The following is a 20,599-nucleotide window of genomic DNA, read 5'->3' as shown; positions in this document are numbered from 1 at the left end:
CCCCTGTTTTGACATTGCAAATTCTCCCATTCTACCAGCTGCCTGTTAACTTTGTGGCATCCTTCATGGAATGGAAGAATTACATCCTTGACATTGATGTAATTGAATTAATCAACACTTTGCCTGATGTTTTCTCTTGGTCACCTCCCTGTGTCAGTTCTCTCTGTCCAGACATTCCTCAGTGTATTTTAGTTCCTTCAGAGCCCTCATTAATCTCTGAAGTTCTCGTCTTTCTTAATTTGTCTTCTTGCTTTTTTTCGGTCAAGCCACTAGCATGTGAGCCCTGGGCAGGCAGGAATCCTGTCCCCGATGCCTAGAACAGTGCCTGGCACATAGGAGGTACTCAGTAAATATTTGGTGGGAATTGCATCCCCACTTTGCCTACTAGAAAACGGAGGCACAGAAAGGTCTAATAACTTGCTTGAGAGCACACAGTTCATCTGATCTGGCGGGAATTTAGCCCCAAGCTTGCTTGAGGCCAAAGCCAATGTCCTTGCCTTTATACAAGGCACCCTCAGCGTGTTTGAGTCCAAGAGAAATTAAGTGCTTGCAGTTCTCCAGCATGGCTCTGAAGGGGAATGAAGTGAGAGGAGGAGAATTGCCTTTGGGGATCACAGGTTAGTTGTGCATGTGTCAGGTTTTGTTTCAGGCCCACTGGGCGGAGTCCACTCCTACCCGCCTGCAATGCTTCAATATTTGTAGGCGCTGCAAGAAGGAGCCCTATGGCTCTCTCCAGGCCTTCCTCCCTGAGAGAAGCTAAACTTATAAACACCTTGTGATTTGTGCGAATTTCCCCTGTTGTACACAGTCCAGGTTTGACTCTACCAGCCAAATGGAAGCAAGGAGTTCTAGAAATCTAGCCCCGGAAAGGACTTGAGAACCACCTTCTCTCCTTCTGCTCCACATTCACCTCCCCTTGGCTGCTGCTTTAGGCTCCAGGCACCCTCCTTCCCCAGGGCCTTTGCATCTGCTGTGCCCTCTGTCTGGAGCACAGTTCACCTCCTTCCTGACTTTGCTCAGATGCTACCTTCTCAGGGAGGCCTTTCTTTATGACTGCAAACCCCACCTCCCACCAGCACTTTTCCCCTTCCTCACTTACGTCTTCCTGTAGAATTTATCACGTCCTGACACGCCAAGCATTTTACTTAGTTTTGTGTTAATTATCTGCCCCCACCCTATGAGAGGTGTCCTTGGGTGGTGCAAACGATTAAACACTTTACTGCTAGACAAAAGGTTGGCTGCTTAAACCCACCCAGAGGTGCCAGAAGAAAAACCTGGTGAATTTGCTTCCTTTCGGAACATTTCTACTCTGCACACATGGGGTCACCGTGAGTGGAAATCAACTCCGTGGCAACCAACGACAACAATAACTCCTTCCGGGATGTCAGCGTCATGGGGGAAGGAGTTTCTGTGTGTTTGGTTTCCTGGAGTATGCCCAATGCTGGGCTCCTAGGAGACGCCCACAAACACTTGCTTGATAAATCAATGTCCAAGGTCATCCCATTTTTCAGGTGAGCAAATTGAGGACCAGCAGAGTGGAGGGACTGGGAGAGCTGGACAAGAGCCCAGAGTGCCCCACAACTGTGGTCCCTATCGGGGCTTCAAAAGAAACTCTGATTTGAGAGGTGGAGTCTGTCAACAGCTGTGGCTGTCAGTCTCCCGTGAACTTGTCAAGAGGAGAAGGAAAAAATAAACTCCAGGGTTAATGAAAGCAGTCAGATGATCATGGCTGATCCCCCATAATCCCCTGCTCTGAGCTGGCTTCCCATTGACAGCCGAGGGTTCTTTTTTTAGTTCTTCTTCAGAGAGATTCCCCAGAGAAGCAACTCTCCCAAAGGTAATAAACTGCTCCCTGTCTCCCAGCTTCTCCTGAAATAATGTAACAGCGGGATGATAGGTGACTCCAAGTGAGAAAAAATTGGTGGGAGGGGAGATCGTGGTGGAATGAGAAGGTGGCTGGCTGTGTGTTTGAATATGTGTGTCTAGAAGCTAACGTGTACATGTGAGGCGGGTCTGGGACTGCCTGTGAGTGAGACTGTATGTTCACAGGCTGACCACGGGCGTGTGAGTGAATAGAAACGAGCACTTGTCTGGCCGAATGGACTCGAAAAGAAATAAAGGAGGGAAGGGGTGTGCTGACTCATTAAAAAAAAAAGGGGGGGGGGAGAGTAATTAGGAGTATATAGCAAGGTGTTTATAAATTTTTGTATGAGAGTCCAACTTGATTTGTAAACTTTCAATTAAAGCACAATAAAAAAAAAAAAAAAGAAATGAAAGTACGTAGCTAGAAAAAAAATACTACAGTCCTGTCTTAAGTTTCAGCCTCAGAGAAGTTGGAATGTGGGTAGGAAGGGAGGGCAGGAGCCTACTATTATTTTGAGGAACTCTTGACAATACACATGTATTTCTGTGAGAAGTAGAAACATTAAGAAAATATGGACTCTTTTCCTTAAAAAAAAAACAAAAACAAATGAGCACTGGTGGGTGTGAATGTGTGTGTTGCGATTGTGTGTGTATGTGCTCAAGTACATGTCAGACAGAATGTGGGTGAGGGTGTTAGAGTACGTGTGCCCAAGCTAAGGTGTGAATGTAAGCGTGTATGGATGAGGAAACATGTGGGCGTGAATGTGTGCATGCATGTGTGTAAACAGACAAATGTGTATGAAGGCATAAATGTGGGTATGTGGGTCTATGGGAGTTTGGGAGTATGAGTGTGTGATCATGTATGCGTGGGAACTCTGAATGTCTTATTAACATTAATAATAATACCCAAAGCCTTTCCAAGAGCCCACAAGTCCCTACACCGTCTCCCCGCTCCGCATTTCCTCTCTGACTTCATCTCCTACAGCCCTCTTTTTTCCTCTCTCTCCTCCAGCCACACCAGGCTCCTGATGTTCCTCGAACACAGCAGGCTTACTCCTGCCTCAGGACCTTTGCACACGATGTTCTCTCTGCCTGGATGGCTCTCCCTGCAGAAATCCACATGGCTCCCTTGCTCTTCTTTCCCCAGCTCTGCTCGAGTGTCGCCTTCTCTGAGTGTCCTGTTGCAATCCCCACTGCCAACCCCCAGCACTCCCAATCCTCCTCTCCTAAGGGTGGAACAGAAGTGAAGCAGGACAGACTGGGGAGGACGGGCAGGGAAGTGACCAAAAGAGGACAGTGAGTTGGAGGCTGTAGAAAAACTCACTGGTGTGACAAGATACCCCAGATCTCATAGATTTCTCTATTGTTAAGTTTGGAAGGGCATTTTTTAGAATGTTTGGCTGGAAGGGAGCTTAGAGATCATCTAGTTTCATGCTTCTTAGCTGATTTGCATTCATGGACTAATATTAATCCTCTTTGGGTAACAAGTGAAAAAAATACACAAACTCAAACTGGCGTAAGCAAAAGAGCAAATTTGTTGGCTCATATAACTAACATTCGGAGGTAAAACTAGCTTCAAGCATGGCTGGATCCAGGGGCTTAAGCCAACTTGGTTTTTCTCCATCTCTCAGCTCTGTTTTCCTTTGTGTTGGCCCACTTTGCATGGTAGCCTAGAGTAGCTTTGGGCTTTCCTCCAATGGCTTAGCAATCTTAGTTCATGTCATTCCAGCTAGAATTCTCAGGTGACACTCATTGGCCTGGCTTGAGTCACCCACTCAAGCCAGAAATATGGGTGCAGTGAGTACACAACCCCAATTTTCCTCTGGGAATCCACGTTCTCCTAAATCATAATCCACAAGCCAATAGGGCAGGCGGTCGGTGCCCCTGGCCACAGCATCTGGCTCAGGGAGGAACACGTGTCTTCAGCCAAGCCAGACAGGCCAATCGGAGTGGATCCCATGGCTTTTGCTTGAGTGACGGTTCTGGCAAGCTCCTGGACTTGGTGTGGTGAGGTGTCGGATTGGAGTGCTGTCACCATCTTGACATCCCAAAAGGAAATCCAATCTGAGAATCAGCCCAGGGGTCAGCCCCGAGGAGGCAGGAGAGGCAAAGTCGCTGGAGCATTTCCAACAAACCCTGCCTGAAGCCAACCCACCCTCGGGGCTTCTTAGTTAAAAAAAACCAATAATTCTTTTTTTGTTGTTTAAATCAGCTTGAATTGCATTTCGCCTTTTACAACCCCAAGTCCTGACTAATACACAGGGTAACACTACTTACACGTCTTCAGCATATCAGAATGCATTTCTCTGTCCTGTGTCCCATCCTCATACAGTCCACTGGCAACTGACAAAACCGGCCAGACGAAGGTTTTGGTGATGAGGCAGTGGTGGCTCAGTGATGGAATTCTCACCTTTCGTATGGGAGGCCCCGGTTCAGTTTCCAGCCAATGCACTTCGCAGGCAGCCATTATCCACCTACCGGTGGAGGCCTGTGTGTTGCTATGATGATGAACAGGCTTCAGTGGAGCTTCCAGGCTAAGATGGACTCGGGAGAAAGGCCTGGTGATCTGCTTCCAAAAACTCAGCCTCCAGGTCACAACGGTCTGATGACAACCGATCGTGAGGATGGTGCCGGTCTGGACAGCCTTTCCTCCCATTGTACGCGCAGTCACCGCTAGTCGGGGCCAACTTGACAGCCGCTAATGAGCTTTGGTGTTTGCCAATGTGCTTATGTCTTCCAAGTAACACGTTTGTGTGTTTATGGAGGCTTCTGGTAAGAGTGCTCACATCTAAAGGTGTGACCCCAGTATCCATTGTTCAGGCTCAGCGACACAGGAGTCAGGAGCCTTTCCCCAAATCCACAAATAGATTCATTCAACAAACAAGCACTTCCGGCTGCCTTGCCTGCGCCTGCTGTGACTCAGTGGCAGAAATCTCTAGGGAGTCCCCATCCCCTCCAAGAGGACCCTTCTCCCCTATGTGGAACCCAAGCAAGCGTGACAGGGCCAGACGGGGAGTCCCACCCACCCACAGGCCTTGGCCTAAGCTCTTCCCCAACTGGATTTTTTTTTTTTTTTTAATCCCTGGGGCAATTAGATGTGGTTTCCTGGTGACAGATGCTGTCAGATTCCGAGGCCCAGGTGGGACGGGCGGTTGGGGGTCCTCTCCCTCCTCTCCTTGTCTGGCTCCCTTCGTCCCCCTCCCAACCTCCAAATGGTTATCAAAGTAATGAGCAGTGTTTCTGTCTGACTGCCACGTTTCCGACGGGTTACAGACGACATTCTAGATGCAGACTCTCCCTTTCACTGCAGGGCTGGGATGGCTCTGCCTCAGGTCACTCCCTCTCCAGTTTCTATAGCTCTACGTCATCTACTCATTTGTTCACGCATTCATTCATTCATTCTGGCCCCCGATCACCTTTCTGACCTCATTTCCTACCTTTTTCGCTTTGATTCCTGTACTTGTCACACTCCTTTTTGCTATTCCAACATGTCCGGCTTTCCCTCCCTCCCCTGCCCCATGCTGGCCCCCAGCCTTTGCAAGGCCCTTCTCTGTCCGGAACTTTCTTTCTTCAGATCTACCCGTGAGTGGCTTCTTCTTGTCCTCAACTCTCAGGTCCAAGAAACCTTGCCTAAGACAGCTCTAAGCCCTCAGACGTTTTCTCAACCATCACTCTGTTTATTTCCTTCGCAGTGTCAGAATCATCTGATTATTTTCTCGTTGGTTTACCGGTTTGTTTATCTATTGTCTGTTCCACTCAACCCATCATTCCAAGGAAGAGCATGTCCCTTTCTTTCACTCTCTCAAAGGAAACGCTTTCCCAGAATTCTGTTATACAGCTAGTGACCCACGCTGCATCACGTGTCCACCCCTAGTCCAATCACTGCCAACCGGAGATGGGTTGTTGTGAATGGCTTGGATCAACTCTGACTGGTTCCCTGGAAGTGGGCCCGGTGCTTTGGAATAAAATAAGAGTTATTTGTACAAGGAAGAAGAGGGAATGGCTGTTGGGTAGTCAACTCAACCAACAGTGTCTGCCATTGAAAATTATTTCATTTTTACTTCTTATTGCTTCTGCCTGGGTGGTGCAAATGGTTTGGCTCGAAAACTAATGTAAAGGTTGGCAGTACAAACCCACCGAGTGGTGCCACAAGGCCTGATAATCTGCTGCCATGAAGACCGTTGTTGTTGTTATAGGCTGTCGAGTCAATTCTGACTTACAGCGACTCTATAGGACAGTAGAACTGCCCCATAGGTTTTCCTAGGCTTTAATCTTTACAGAAGCAGATTGCCAAGTCTTTTCTCCTGCAGAGCCGCTGGTGGGTTCGAACAGCCAAACTTTCAGTAAAGCAGTCAAGCTCTTAACAATACAGCCACCAGGGCTCCTTCTGTAAAGATGATAGCCAAGAAGACTCTAGGGAGCAGCTCTACTCTGTAACACGTGGTGACACCATGAATCGGAATTGACTTGACAGCAACGGGTTTGTTTTTTTTTGGTTTTATTGCTTCTACCACCAAAACCTGGAAACCCTGGTGGCGTAGTGGTTAAGGGCTACAGCTGCTAACCAGAGGGTAGGCAGTTCGAATCCGCCAGGCTCTCCTTGGAAACTCTGCAGGGCGGTTCTACTCTGTCCTACAGGGTCGCTATGAGTCGGAATCGACTCGACGGCACTGGGTTTTTGGTTTTGGTATCACCAAAACCCAAACCAACCAGCCAGACAAGCAAATGCCTTGTGCTTTCTTCCCATTACTTCCCCCCAGAACTCCACCTTTGCTGAGCCAATTCCACTTCCTCAGCTTCCTGTAGAAAGAAGGGGAACTCTTGTCACTGTTCCCCATTTGACGGCATTGAAGCCCAGGCTTGCCTTCGAACCCAGCTCAATCAGAGTCCCCATTCAATGCCCCTCCAACAACCCCAGACCCCTTCTCCTTTCCTGCCAGCAGCCTCTTGCTGGACCAGCAGACACGAGCTGCTGGTAGCAGCAGCACAAACATCTGAGTTCACCAAAGAGGCCTGACCCCAGGAGGGCAGGTGGTAGTTAAGCAGCCTGAGCCAGTCAGCAAATCCAGACAGCTGTGCACATCTTTGGGCTGGAGACGAGAAGCAGATACTTAATGTATCTGGTTAGAAATGAGGATTTTCTGGTTTGGTTATGGCTGTCATTTCGAATGTGTCTCTTCGAATATTTACAACATTTGTGCACCTGACCTTGTCAGTTTCATCCAGAGAAGCATCTTAGTGAACAGTCCTCAGGGTATGGTCCAGAGATTTGGGGGAGCTCTCTGTCAAGCCCCAATTTCTCCCCAACCATTGTCAGGGGACAAGCCTGGGTGAAGATGTCTGTGCAGGAGAAGGCTTGCAAAGCTATGTACAACCCTTCCCAACACAGGGCAGAGCCAAACCAAACTGCTTTCTTAGTTCTCCCCTCCTTCAACTGCAACACCAAACCAGGGCCTCCCTGTCTCAATTGGTGGCTCCAACATCCAACCAGCGCCCCTAATCTTGAAGTCATCCTTATTTCCTTTCTTTCTTTCATGGCACTTCATAAAAAATACATCCTAAACCCACCTGCTTCTCAGCACCTCCACAGCCATGCATCTGGGCCACGCCACCGTCATCCCTAAATCACCACAGTTGTCTCCTACCTGCTCTTCTTGTTTCTATTTCTGCCCCCGTCAAGCCAGTCTCCACACAGCAGCCAGAGGGATCGTCTTTTAAAAAATCAGATCAGGTTCTTGCCCTGCTTAAAATCCACCAATGATTACTCGCTGCATTTAGAATAAAATTCGAATGCCTGTAGTGGCCTCGTGGTCCTACAGCCCGGTCCCCACAGACCTTGTGAACCTCATCTCATACCGCCTAAGAGTCTTCCTGACTGTGACGGTTACTGCGATGTGTCCACTTGGCTAGGCTATGCTTCTCAGTGGTTTTGGCAGATACTGGGTAATCACCTTCCATTTTGTGATCTGATATGAGCAGCCAATCAGCTGAAAGGGCAATTTCCTTGGGGGTGTGGCCTGCCACCAGTATATAAATGGATGTTCTGGCAAAGCTCCTTTTTAACTCTGAACTCTTCGTGTCCGCTGACCTCCAGTTCTTGGGACGAAGTCCCGCAGAAGTCTCTGGCCTGCTGCCTGACCTGCAGATTTTGGGTTTGCCAACACCCATAATCCTGTGAGCCAGCAGAGGCCCCCAGCTTGCCACCTGACCTGCAGATTTTGGGTTTGTCATCCCCTGCAGCCACGTGAGCCAGCAGAAGACTTCAGTCCATCACCTGACCCAGGATTTGGGACTTATTGATCCCCACAATTGCATGAGCCATTTCCTTGAAGTAAATGTCTCTATATATTCATAAATATACACTTCACTGGTTTTGCTCCTCCAGAGAACCCACACTAAGACACTGACCAGCCCAGTCTAGGTAGCCAGCTCACCCGACCAGTCACTACCACATCACTCTGTTTCATTTCCTTCATAGCTTTTCCTCTGTTGTTTATTTCTTTACTTGGTCTCCCCTTCCTTCCCCTAATTGGAATGTTCCCTCTCTGAAAATAAAAAACCCGTTGCCGTCCATCAAGTTGACTCCGACTTATGGCACCCCCACGTGTGTCACAGTACAGCTGTGCTCCAGAGGTTCCCAACAGCTGATTTTTGCAGAAGTAGAGTGCCAGGCCTTTCTTCCAAGGCACCTCTGGATGAACTTAAACCTCCAGCCTTTTCATTAGTAGTCAAGTGCTTTACTGTTTGCACCACCCAGGGACTCCACGTGTACCATCTTACCCCCATATTGTGGAATACTAGTCGGCAATTTAAAAGAATCCAGAGGTCTGTATGTGCTGGCATGGAAGTGTGTGGGCGCCTTCTTATTCATTCATTTATTAAACAACTACGTATTGAGCACCCACTGTCTGCGAGGCACTGCTCCAAATACTTGGGGTACAGCAGGGAACAAAGCTGACAAAAGTATCTGCCCAAGTTGAGGAAGACAAATGAATAAATAAATAAATTGTATCCCAGGTGGTGATAGTGCCACGGAGAACATGAGGCAGGAAAGGGAGATGGGGAGTGGTGAGGAGGCAGGGGTTGCCTCCTGTCCACAGAGTCACATGGGGTTGAAGATCCAGGAAAAAGGAGGTGACCTGGGTTCTAGGTTTCTTGGGGTGACTGATGAAAATGGGAGTCAGGAGCTTGGTGAGATTACCCTGGTGGTCCCAGGGCAGGTAGCCAAGGGATAGTGTGAGTATTGAGGAGGGGGTAGAGGGGAGGTAAGAAAGGGATCTTGCTGAGAGTGTGCAGAGCCCTGACACCCCTCCTCCCACCTGCTGATGGAAGGAGGAGGCCTAGGGGCATGTCATGTCCATTCCCTTCTGCTGTCTCTCCAAGTCTACCCTGAGGCTGACCCAGGGGGGTGATTCCAAGGGCCCCCTTCTCCTGGGCTTCCTGTGGTTTCAACTAACAGGAGGGAGGCCCCAGCAGGAGATGGCATGCAGAAGCAGAGGGAAGGCAAGGTCTTTATCCCCCCACCCTCCCTGCCAAGTCACTAAGGATTCACCGTGTCCTTCTACTGAAAGCCACAGTTCCTGGCAAATGACTCTCTCCATGTAGCCCCCTTTGGGTCTGGTCACTGCTCCCTCCCTTCAGGCCTGGGGTAGTCATGGCTCCCCACTGTTACCACCCTCAGGGACACTGCACCAGTCTTTATTGCTTTCCCTGCCCCAGCAGCATCTTTGTAATATTCTCTTCACTAAGCTCCCCTCTATTACCTGGACTGGATGTGCCATCTGCTCCTTCGGGAGCCTGACAGACACACGGGGTGTGATCTCATTAGTTTGTGAAAAGTACAATTATCCACGTATGTGCAGGCACAGAAAATTGTTTGGAAGCAAACATCAAACCGTCAATAGTCATTACCCACAGGAGGTAATATGAGGGATGGAGGGAATGTTGTATTTACTTTATACCTTTCTGTGTTTCTTTGTTTGCTTTTTTGCAATAAATACATATTATTTTTGTAATTTAGGGAAAAAGGCTAGAAACTACAGGACTGGGAACAAAATACCACCAGCTGGTTCAGTAGCCTGGACAGGGCTACCCTCTCTGGACTGGCAGAGTTGACAAATGTCCTTCTTGGGGAAGATCCATGTGGAGTTCAGGGCTGATCTGACTCAGGACAGCACCTGGGTCCCTCACCTTTCCCCCTTATCATCACTGGTAGAGACCAAAGCTTTACCCAAATAGAAACAAATAAAACAGTTGCTGTTGAGTGGTTTCCCACTCATGGCGACTCCATTACCCAAATGCTGTTGTTACTGCTGAATCAGTTCGGACTCATAGTCATCCTACGTACAACAGAATGAAACACTGCCTGGTCCTGCACCATCCTCACAATCATTACTCTGCTTGAGCCCATCGTTGCAACCACCGTGTCAATCCATCTCGTTGAGGGTCTTCCTCTTTTTTTAATGATGATGTCCTTCTCCAGGGACTGGTCCCTCCTGATAACATGTCTAAAGTAAGTGAGATGAAGTCTAGCCATCCTTGCTTTTAAAGAGCATTCTGGCTGTCCTTCCAAGACAGATTTGTTTGTTCTTCTGGCAGTCCAAGGAATATTTAATATTCTTTGCCAGCACCGTAATTCAAAAGCATCAGTTATTCTTTAGTCTTCCTTATTCATTGTCCGGCATTCATATGCATATGAGGTGATTTAAAATACCCTGGCTTGGGTCAAGCACACCTTAGCCCTCAAAGTGACATCTTTGCTTTTTAACACTGTAAAGAGGTCGTTTGCAGCAGATTTGCCCAGTGCAATACATTGTTTGATTTCTTGACTGCTGCTTCCATGGGCGTTGATTGTAGATCCAAGTAAAATGAAATTCTTGACAACTTCAATATTTTCTGTTTATCACGATATTGTTGGTCCAGTTGTGAGAATTTTTGTTTTCTTTATGCTGAGGTATAATCCATACTGAAGGCTGAAGTCTTTGATCTTCATCAAGTCCTCTTCACTTGCAGCAAACAAGGTTGTGTCATCTGCCTGTTGCAGGTTGTTAATGAGTCTTCCTCCAATCTTGATGCCTTGTTCTTCTTCATATAGTTCAGCTTCTGGATAATTTGTTCAGCATACAGACCGAATAAGTATGGTGAAAGGATACACCCTGACGCACACCTTTCCTGATTTTAAACCACGCAGTATCCCCTTGTTCTGTTCGAATGACTGCCTCTTGGCCTGTGTACAGGTTCCTCATGAGCACAATTAAAAGTTCTGGAACTCTCATTCTTCAAAACTTTATCCATGATTTGTTATGATCCACACAGTTGAACGCCTTTGCATAGTCTATAAAACACAGGTAAACATCTTTCTGGTATTTTCTGCTTTCAGCTGAGATCCATCTGATATCAGCAATGATATCCCTCATTCCACGTTGTCTTCTGAATCGGGCTGGAGGAATTTTTGGCAGTTGCCCGTCAGTGCACTGCTGGGTTTCCAAAGCTGTAAATCTTTATGGAAGCAGACTGCCACATCTTTCTCCCACAGAGTGGTTGGTGGGTTTGAACCATCGACTTTTTGTTTAGCAGCTGAGCGCTTAACCCCTGTGCTACCAGGGCTCCTAGTCTTGAATTACACAAATAGCCTCCTGAATTTTGGCTTCCCTAGGAAAAAAAAAAAAAGTTTTCTGCAGCAAACAAATATTGCCTTCATGCAACACATAGATGGAACGATGGATGGATGGGTGGCTGGCTGGATGGATGAATAGATAGATACATAGATAGACAAACATAGACATAGATAGATATGATCAAGGTTGTTAATTGTGTTACTCAAATCCTTCCATATCCTTAGTTACTTCTGGCTGCTTTTGATCTTTTAATTTCTGAGAGGTGTGGAGGGCAGTATACCCTGTTTGCCTGTAGCACAGAGGATTTGAGCAGGAACTCTGGGGGCATCCTGCCTAGGTTCAAGTTCTGGCTTTACATTTGCTGGCTGATTGCCCTCGTGCAAGGTATTTAACTACCTCTATGGAAACCCTGGTGACATGGTGGTTAAGAGCTACAGGTGCTAACCAAAAGCTCAGTAGTTTGAATCCACCAGGCACTCCTTGGAAACCCTTTGGGCAGTCTTATTCTGTCTCATAGGGTCGCTGTGAGTCGGAATCACCTCGACGGCAGTGAGTTTTTTGGGGATGCTTGAATAGGAAACCCTGGTGGCACAGTGGTTAAGAGCTACAGCTGCTAACCAAAAAGGTTGGCAGTTCATATCCGCCAGGTGCTGCTTGGAAACTCTATGGGGCAGTTCTACTCTGCCCTATAGGGTCGCTATGAGTTGGAATCGACTTGACGGCAATGGGTTTTGTTTTTTGGTTTATGCCTCAATATCTCCATCTTTCAATGGCGACAATAATGGGGCTTAACTTTAAAGTTGTTAGAAGAATTAAGTGGGCTAGCATGTGCAAAGCACTTAGAACAGTGTCCGGCCTGTGGTACATGTTATATGTCCCCTGTTCTTCCTTGCTGATGAGTTTTGTTAAGGCAGCAATGTGCCCATTTTCATGTGATAGCTCATTACTGATCTGAGCCTGCTTCCCGATATTCCTGCCTCCTTTGTATGTAGGGGTCCCCAGGTGAGGCACTAACCCTAATGGAAGGTCTGCTGAGGGAGTGTTGGAGAAGCTTTTGCTTTCCTTAAAAAAAAGGCTATGTTGCAACTGACATTAACCTTCACTGCTTCCCATTCTTTTTGCTTGAAAGCAAATGTGATGTCTGGAGTTGCAGCAGCCAGCCACCTTGCAACCATGAGCCAAGAAGTTTGAGTGATAGACCAAGAGAATCACAAAAATGCAACATCATCAAGCTACTGAACTAAGACTGCCTCCAGATTTCTCATTATAAGGGATATAACCTTTCTTATTTAAGCCACCAGTAGTCAGATATTCTGTTGTTGTTGTTAGGTGCTGTTGAGTCGGTTCCAACCCATAGTGACCCTGTGTACAACAGGATGAAACACTGCCCAGCCCTGCGCCTTCCCCACAATCTGTTAAGCCAAACTCATTCCTAACTGATACACTGCATTAGTATTCAAATTATGATTATTTATTAGTAGCTCCATTTTTTTTTTTTAAATCCTAGGTGCAGAAATTTAAGTGAATGCTACTCCTCAGTTCCTGGCACATCATCATCGGTCCACTGGAGACCCTTCTCAATAAAAAAAATCAATAGATTGATTAATTGATTGATTCCCTTTGGCACACTGGTTGAGTGCTCAGCTGCTAACCAAAAGGTTGGGGGTTTGAACCCACCAGCTGCTCTGCAGGAGGAAGATGCGGCAGTCTACTTCCAGAAAGATGACGGCCATAGAAATCCTGTGGGGCAGTTCTACTCTGTCCTGTAGGGTCCCTGTGAGCCGGAATCAACTCCATGGCAGTGGGTTGACGCCCAGGCTATCTTCCTCTCCTCCTCCCCACCACCAATGCTGAAATGACCATCCTTAGGCTGTTCCTCTAATGGACCATAGTGAGAATTTCTTTGGGATTGACACCCAGCAGAAAAATGGCTGGGTTGTAGGGTGTGCATATACTTAATTAAAATTAAAAGGTGTCTGTTTGCTCATCTGAATAACTATATCCTCAGAAATTTCTATTTTATCCATTTTTTAAATTATTTTCTGTGCTTGTCTGCTAGCCTGAAGGTTGGCAGTTGGAACCTACCCATTGGCACCATGAAAGAAAGGCCTAGCCATCTGCTTCTGTAAAGATTACAATCAAGAAAACCCTGTGGGGCAGTTCTGTTCTGTAACACATGGGGTTGCTATGAGTTGGAATCAACTCAACAGCAATGGGTATTTTTTTTGTTTTTTAAATTACTTTCTGCATTCTATATATGCACACAAAATAATACAAATCACATATGACACGTTATTAAACCAAAAACCAAACCTGTTTCTGTCGAGTCAATTCCAACTCATAGCAACCCTTTGGGACAGGGTTTCCAAGGAGAGAGCCTGGTGGATTTCAACTGCCGACCTTTTTGTTAGCAGCCAAGCTCTTAACCACCGAGCCACCAGGTTATTAGGTACAACAAAGTGAGGCTTCTTTTTGGTGGGTTTTTCCTCCTGTTTGCATGCAATTTCCCTCTTTGTCCTTTCCAGAGATTTTCACCTTGAACTCTATTTTGTCAGGCCCCAGAGCCTGAGTACTTACCAATTTTTCATGCTGCTTTTTGACTTACAGCTCGTGCCTGGTAATCCCGTGTGATCAGGATTTATGTCAATGCCTGCAGTGTATACATGCCCATTGGTCAGATGGGATAATTCCTCTTGCCGGATTCTTCAAAATAACAGTCTTTTGCCAGCAAGGAAGAGATTGGCTGTCCAAGAGATGAAGTGGACATCTGTTGCTTATGCCTGCCCAAATCCTTTTCTTTATTCTGGTCATTGTTAGGTGTTCTCAAGACCATTTCAACTCCTAGTGATCCCATGGGACAGAGTAGAGCTGTCTCATAGGCTTTTTTGGCTGTAATCTCTAAGGAAGCAGATCACCAGGTCTCTCTCCTTCAGAGCCACGGGATGGGTTCAAACAGCCAACCTTTCTGTTAGAGGCCAAGCACTTAACTGTTGTGCCACCAGGGCTCTTTTTTAACAGATATTAAAACCAAAACCTACTGCAGTCAAGTCAATTCCGACTCATAGCGATCTTATAGGACAGGGTAGAACTGCCCCACAGGATTTCCAAGGCTGTCATCTTTAAGGAAGTAGACTGCGACAGCTTTCTCCTGCAGACTGGGTGGTGGGTTAGAACTGCCAACCTTTTGGTTCGCTGCAGAGCACTTAACCACTGTGCCACCAGGGCTACTTCTTCTGGCCATATCTGAAAATCCATTGCTGTCAAGTCAATTCCGACTCATGGAGACTTTATAGGACAGAGTAGAACTGCCCCGTAGGGTTTCCAAGAAGTTGCTGGTAGATTCGAACTGCCGAACTTTTGGTTAGCAACCAAGCTCTTAACCACTACAACAGCATTCCAATATTCATGGGAGAATCCACCTTTCCCCGACTCCCAGTCCTGGCCAATCAGAGTATTCCACACTTCCAGCCACAGTGATTCCTTCAGCCATGGGCAACTGACCCATGCCATTTGATGAAATTCTTACCCAGGACATAAGCTGGAACTCTTCAGGGAGAGGTGCTCTCTTTCTGCTGAAATTTCTAAGCTTGCAGAATAAAGCTTGGAAATGCTGGAGGCCACTTTTGCCATGGGAGCCCCTGGGTGGTGTAAACAGTTAACGTACTTAGCTGCTAACTGAAAAATTTGGTAGTTCAAGTCCACGCAGTGATGCCTCAGAAGGAAGACCTGGCAATGTACTTCTAAAAAACAAGTCACTGAAAACCCTACGGAACGCAGTTCTACTCTGACACACATGAGGCTGGCCTGAGTCAAAACCAGCTGAACAGCAAATTGGTCCCTTCGCCGTGTGTGATGGTTAATACTGTGTGTCAACTTGGCTGGACTAGGATTCTCAGTGTTACATGTGATCACTCCCGTGGTGGAATCTGCTGTGAGTACCCAATCAGTTGAAAAGGAAGCGATCACATTAAATCAGATCTCATCATGGAAGTGATCACAACAACAAATGAAGAGAGAAAAGAGAAGAAGCAGAGAGGGAGAGGAGGCAAGGAACCTCCTAAAAGAGCTATAACATTGAAAATGGTGACAGGCCCAGAAGAAGCCCAACAGCAGAATTAGCAGTGACAGACAGCAGGGCCAAGAGGAATCTGTCCTTGGGGGACATCATACCACTAAGAAAGCAGCGCCAGCAGCAGAACGTGTCCTTTGGACCTGGGGCTCCGGCGCTGAGAAGCTCCTAGACCAGGGAAAGACTGATGACAAGGACCTTCCTCTAGAGCCGACAGAGAGAGAAAGCCTTCCCCTGGAGCTGACACCCTGAATTCGGACTTCTAGCTTCCTAGACTGTGAAAGAATAAACTTCTGTCGGCTAAAGCCATTCACTTGTGGTATTTCTGTTATAGCAGCACTAGATGACTAATACAGCTGCTAACTGAAAGGTACGTGGTTCAAACTCGCCAGCAGCTCTGAGGGAAGAAGATGGGGCAGTTCTGCTTTCATAAAGATTACAGCCTTGGAAACCTTATGGGGAGTTCCCCTCTCTGTTCTATAGGGTCTCTATGAGTGGGAATTGACTCAACAGCAATGGGTATGAGAGGAGAGAGAGAGAGAAAGGCAAATTCATTATTACATCATCATCTTTTGAACTATTGAATTCAGCCATGCCAATTTCGTCTGTTTTTTGCTTTTTTCAGATATGTGAGCCAAAAAAGCCCTCAGATCTGGATTACCCAATAAGCAAGGTACGCATGGGTCCAAATGTGCCTTCTTACCCATCTTCAGTGCACAACTTCACCTGTCCCCTACCATACCAAAGATGTAGTGAGATCCATGTCAAATTGCTCACCACATATTAGCAAGTAATTACAGTTAAACCTGATTTGTACCTTGCTCAATGCAAGCTGTTGCATATGGTGCTTCCTGGTTACTCTGCCCCTGAAAAGTCCCCCATTACAAATAACACAGTTTGCGTTGGATTTCTATCACATACAGCTGAAAAGCCCCCTGAGTAATTCAGTGGGTGGTAGTCAGCTTACCCCGGTGCCTATGAAAAAAATTTCCTGTCCACCAAGCATCTCTTAGGCCTTGCCCTCTCTTCAACTTCATCCCCTACCACGCTTCCCCTCACCCACTCTGTTCCGGCCACACCAGCCCCCTTGATGTTTTGGAGCACACCAGTTTGTCCTCACCTCAGGGCCTTTGCACTCACTGTTCCCTCTGCCTGACTGTTATACAACTGCTTCTCACCCTTCGGGACTGAGCTCAAACATTGCCTCTTCCTCAGACTGTCTTATCTAGAATTATCTCTCACCACCCTGCATTACAGTATCGCACCTATGCAACACTGTCTTGTTTTTTATTCCTTTATTTGGTTATTGTTTCTCCCCCATGAGAATTAAGCTGCTGTTTTCACCACCACTGCCCCCTATTTAGAACAATGCCTGGTTCCTAAAAATGCTCAATAAATATATTTGAATGAATGAATGAAAACAGAGAGGGAGTGAGAAAGGAAAAGGCCAAACCCATTGCCATGGAGTGCATTCCGACTCATAGCGACCCTACAGAACAGAGTAGATCTGCCCCACAGGGTTTCCAAGGAGGGGCTGGTGGATTTGAACCTCTTGGTCACCAGCCTGAGCTCTTAACCACTGTGCCACCAGGGCTGTGGGAAGAAGGGTGGAGGATAGATTCTCACAAATGCTCCGAGTTTAGGGGCTGTTTCCTTTCTGTTCACACACTCAGACTTGGTCCAGAAACAAGCTCAGAAACAAGACCCTTTGAAATCTCATCTTGGGATGTCCCTCTGGCCTGCCACTTAATTAAATGACCCCATAATGAAATTTCCCCCATTGAGTCTGTATTTAATAATTCATTGGCCTCTTTAGCCCAGCCAGGCTTGGAGTCTCATCAATTATACATAGTTCCCTTCTGCACTTACCAGTTGCCTCCCAGGAAAACAGGGCCCAAACAGGAGAGGCCCAGAGTGGGTGGAGGTGGAGGTTAGAAGGGGCCCCTTAGCAGGGGGTGGGGGGGAGGTCCCACAAAATGGTGGTCTGCTGGGACAGATAAGAAGGGGGAAATCTTGGGCCTGACACCTGTACAATCTGGGGGGCTCACTTTAAGAAGAAAAAGCCAAAAGGACTAATTCCAAGTTACTATACAAACTTGAACCTGTTGCCGTCGAGTCAATTCCGACTCATAAGACCCTATAGAACAGAGTAGAACTGCCCCCAGAGAGTGTCCAAGGAGTGCCTGGTGGATTCGAATTGCTAACCTTTTGGTTAGCAGCTGTAGCTCTTAACCACTATGCAACCAGGGTTTCCCTATTCCTATATTCCTATACAAACTTAGATATATCTAATTAGAAAATTAGATATTCCTAAGATGAAATTACTAATATAAAATTTAGAGTAATTTAGAGTGAGAAAAGAAATCGTAATCACTTACCGTTTTTAAAATCTAACACCAGAACCAAAAATCAAACCCGTTACCGATAAGTTGATTCCAACTCATAGCGACCCTACAGGATAGAGTAGAACTGCCCCATGTGTTTTCCAAGGACCAGCTTGTGGACTCAACTGCTGACCTTTTGATTAGCAGCTGAGCTCTTAACCACTGCACCACCATGGCTCCAAAGCTAAAACAGGCATCACAAAATCCAGAAAAGATCAACACAAGGTTTTAATGAATTAGCTGCCTGGAACGCTGTGGAACTAACGATTCAGTATTTATAACTGGTCGCTGCATCAGAAGACTTGAAATGCCCTGAAATGTTATAGCTCATTTAGGAAAGAAGCTTGGTAGCTGTTTCCTGCTTTTGGCCTCAGCCTCTTTGATCCCTCCTCTTATAAACATCATTTCCTACAGAGAGAAAAGAAAAGTAACTCATTCTTTCCTCTAGTAAGGTTGATGAAGGCAGGGAATTAATAGATAGTTTAGAAAAGTTTCTTGCAGTTTGTAACCTGTTATTGGTAATGTCATGTAAATTTGCAGTATTGTTGTAAAACTCAGGAAACAACAATCAAGTTTCTTTCCTGTTGTTGTTGTTAGCCGCCCTTGAGTCTGGCCCTGGCTCATGGGAACCCCATGCACAACCGAATTGGACCATTGTGATCTGAAGGGTTTTCACTGGCTGATTTTTCAGAAGTAGATGGCCAGGCCTTTCTTCCTAGTCCATCTTAGTCTGGAAGCTCTGCTAAAGCCTGTTCAGCATCATAGCAACATACAAGTGTCCACTGACAGGCGGGCGATGGCTACACATGAAGAGCATTTGCAGGGAATTGAACCCGAGTCTCCAGCATGGAGGACAAGGATTCTACCACTGTTTACAAACATCTCAGGGCGTTTCCAGTGTGCTAGTACAGTGACTAGTCTTCCATACTCACTGAATTGATGCCTTCTGTGAACCAGTTTGTCAGCGAGGTCCCCGTGCTGTGATGCTGGGTCATCACCACAGTGGGCAGGAGGAGTTTTCTGGGATGCTGTTCTCACACCTGGACAGCAGAAATGACTGTGAGCCACAGAACACATCGCGTTGAAGCTACACTGACGGCAATCCCAACCAAATTTCTCTTTGGCCAGATCCCTAAATTGCCCCCGCCCACCCAATACCACACAGTGCAGGGGAAGTGTGCCAGGAAAGTGGAAGCAGAAAGAGAGAGCGTCTTCACCGATTGTAGTTAAACTATCCTACTTTTGCAAATTTCACAAGCATGTGGGCCCCTGAACATGATGCTAGGGCTCTTCCCAAGGCTTTGGAAGGCACCCAGGCAAGGGAAGGGTCCCGAAGCTTACGCTTCATCCACTTCACGGGAATCTCCCTCCAAGTGAGTCTGGGCTATGAACGTCCTCTTCCCAAACACCATGAGGTCCTGAGCAGTCCCCAGTTCCACACAGGGCCTTTTTTTGGTAATGGGGGACCGGCAATGTCCCCACCAGTCATGGCCTTATGCAGAGCAGACCTAGGCAAACCAAAAAACCAAACCCCTTGGCATCGAGTTGACTCCAGCTCATGGTGACCCTATGGGACAGAGTAGAACTGTCTCACAGGGTATCCAAGGAGTGCCTGGTGGATTCGAACTGGCAACCTTTTGGTTAGTAGCCATAGCTCTTATCCACTATACCACCAGGGTTTCCCAGACCTAGGCAAAAAAAAAAAAAAAAGATGCAGAGGGGGTTTAATTGAAAAAGGAAAGATGGGCCCGCCCATGTTCGAAGTCAACCATTCCAGCTTCTCACTAAGTCTCCACTCTATTTCAGCACTACCATCCATTACCCCTATGTGATGGCTCTGAGAACAAACGCTCCAGAGAGAGGTGTTTCTCTCACACAGTATAGCGGGCCTTTGGAAACGACCTTGGCCAGAGATCTCCTCGAAGTCTGAAAGACCAGGAAGTAGCTGATACAAAGAGGAGGCCTGCCCTACAGAGAAGAGGCTCACCAGCCAATTGGACCCTGGACCCCATTGCTGGGCCACCCTGTCTGCAGGGCCCTTGGGAGTGATAATTACATAAATCAGCTCTGTACACATCTTAGGAAAAGCACGATTTGATTGCTCCTCAATTTTTTTGGAGGAGAGGTGGTGGTACAGTGGTTAAGCAGTAGGCTGCTAACCAAAATGTCAGTGGTTCAAACCTAACAGCTGCCCTGAGGGAGAAAGATGTGATAGTCTGCTTCCATAAAGATTTACCGTCTTGGAAACCCTATGAGGCAGTTCTACTCTGTCCTATAGGGTCGCTAGGAGTCAGAATTGATTTGATGGCAATGGGTTTGTTTTGGGGTTTTCGGGGGACAAAAAGGCTGATGCAATAAATTCGAACATTTAAAAATAGGACAGAATTGTCAAAACCTGTTCTACGTGTATGTGCATGATATATACACATATATATAGTTTTTTTTTTTTTACTATATCCATTGCCTTCGAGTCAATTCTGACTGATAGTGACCCTACAGGACAGAGTAGAACTGCCCCGCTGGGTTTCCAAGGAGCACCTGGTGGATTCAAACTGCTGACCTTTTTGGAGCAGCCATAGCACTTAACCACTGTGCCACCAGGGTATATGTGTATATATACACACACACACCACACACATATATACATATATATACACATATATACG

General features: G+C 46.8%; 1 long non-coding RNA gene across 1 annotated transcript; it reads left to right on the top strand.

The window, feature by feature from the left end:
• The first annotated feature begins 1,762 nt into the window (after positions 1-1,762).
• LOC126067468 (uncharacterized) lies at positions 1,763-20,338 on the top strand. The gene is made up of 3 exons (XR_007515411.1): positions 1,763-1,837; positions 16,175-16,222; positions 19,740-20,338. It is a non-coding gene; the product is annotated as an uncharacterized LOC126067468 (long non-coding RNA).
• The last annotated feature ends 261 nt before the right edge of the window (positions 20,339-20,599 follow it).

This window comes from Elephas maximus, chromosome 25 (genome assembly GCF_024166365.1).
Source record: "Elephas maximus indicus isolate mEleMax1 chromosome 25, mEleMax1 primary haplotype, whole genome shotgun sequence".
Taxonomy (NCBI): Eukaryota; Metazoa; Chordata; class Mammalia; order Proboscidea; family Elephantidae; genus Elephas; species Elephas maximus.
Note: the sequence above shows the minus strand (reverse complement) of the source record. Positions and strands in the feature narration are given on the sequence as shown.